Genomic DNA, 551 nt, shown 5'->3' on the forward strand with positions numbered 1-551 from the left:
AGTATACGAGTATAAACTGCTTCTTAATCCTCCAATCGGTATATGAGGTTAAACTGCTCCCTGATACTCCAATAGGTATATGAGTCTAAACTGTTTCCTACCGTTGATGGGAAGTTCCTGGAGAATGTTACGCTAATATTCTTAAGGATAACCCGGACATGTAACGGAGTACAAAGTCAGACCCAGTTCCAAGAAAGAAGCTGGGGGTGGATGATTCATGTAATGGGAAGTTCCCAGAAGAACGCTATATGTAATTTTCTTAGGGATAACCCGATAATTACGAACAAGGTGATAAACACTAAACCCCCACTATGATTTGTACTCCCACTCTCACTGTCTACCTGGTCAAACCTTCCTATAGTTAGGACCACAACCAAAGTCCCCTCTCGATTCCTTCCATGAACGAGAGGTCCACTTTCAAATTGAACGATCAAGCCTGTAAAAGGTAAGATCATCTCAAACCTCCCACTTTCACTGCTTCCTTGGTCAAACCTATAAAAGTTAGGGCCAAAGCCAGATTCCCCTCTCGATTCCTTCCATGAACGAGAGGT

The sequence above is a fragment of the Asparagus officinalis genome, chromosome 3 (assembly GCF_001876935.1).
Source record: "Asparagus officinalis chromosome 3, Aspof.V1, whole genome shotgun sequence".
Classification (NCBI taxonomy): Eukaryota; Viridiplantae; Streptophyta; class Magnoliopsida; order Asparagales; family Asparagaceae; genus Asparagus; species Asparagus officinalis.